We start from the raw sequence: 1,223 nt of genomic DNA, 5'->3' as shown, positions 1-1,223 counted from the left end.
GAAATGGGTGCTGGAGGAGAGAGAGATCAGGGATAATGTCCAAGTTTCTGGCTTGGGCAACTAGATGGATAATAATAGATGTTGAAATAGGAAATTCTAGAAGATGACCAGCTTTTGTGGAGAAATTTTAGAGGTTAAAATGGCTTGATGAGACGGAAAAAAAATAGTGATTTTGCTCCAGCAGTCATGAAGCTTCAGAATTTTTTACTTAATCTTGCTTGTTTTGCTTTATCGTTTTATCTCATCAATAACCACTTGAGAAACACATACAAAGCATGAGTTTACTTGGCTATTTTTTTTTCATCGCTTTCAAAGAATGATATATACATCATATCATTTAGTAAGATTGATAAGAAGCAGGTTTTGTTCTAAATTTCATATGTTGTACTGGGAAATGTAAGCATAAATATTATCTATGTTCTACATAAGAGATGTTGGGCTGTCTATCACTGTATAACAAATCACACCAAAACTCAGTGGCTTAAAACAACTATATTATTTTATTACTATCTTTCATGATCCTGGTGGTTGACTGGATGAATGTAGCTAATTCTTTAAAGTTTCCTTGGTCATATGTCTGGCTGGAAGTATTTGGGCCTTTGACTGGAATACTCACATAAGACAATGTGTTGGCCTCTCCACGTGGCTAAGCTTCTGCACAGTGTGGGAGTTGGATTCCAAGAGAACTACCAGAAGCATCGTCCATCGTGGGAAATACAGTCTGCCACGAGAGATAAATGCAGTTGGAAATAACCTCTTCTCTACTGGCCAATGTCTACAAGAGAACTTGGCACTGAATAAGTATTTGCTCTGTGAATGAATAGGTAATTAGAATAAGATATATGATCTTCCCAAACTGATTCATGTTTATTATTTTTCACAATAAGCTACTTTTTTCTAGAATCTTTCTTTGGTATAGAGAGAAGTAAATTAATGGGAAAAAAACCTTAAAATTGAATAATACTATAAAACTATTAGTTTAGCTTTGACATTTTTCTTCAAGATTCTAATTTCTATGAAATAATTCCTTAATTGTTATAATTTCAAATATTTCATTTCGTTTTGTGGACAGAGATTGAGTAGTCAAAATAGTCAGTGTTTTAGGCTTAGTAATGGCACTCCATGTCTTAATGCTCCGAGGCTGTGAATTTACCTTATATGGCAAAAGAGACTTTGCAGATGTGATTAAGGTAAGGATTTGGGGAGGAGGAGATCAGCTGGAA

This window comes from Zalophus californianus, chromosome 2 (genome assembly GCF_009762305.2).
Source record: "Zalophus californianus isolate mZalCal1 chromosome 2, mZalCal1.pri.v2, whole genome shotgun sequence".
Classification (NCBI taxonomy): Eukaryota; Metazoa; Chordata; class Mammalia; order Carnivora; family Otariidae; genus Zalophus; species Zalophus californianus.
Note: the sequence above shows the minus strand (reverse complement) of the source record.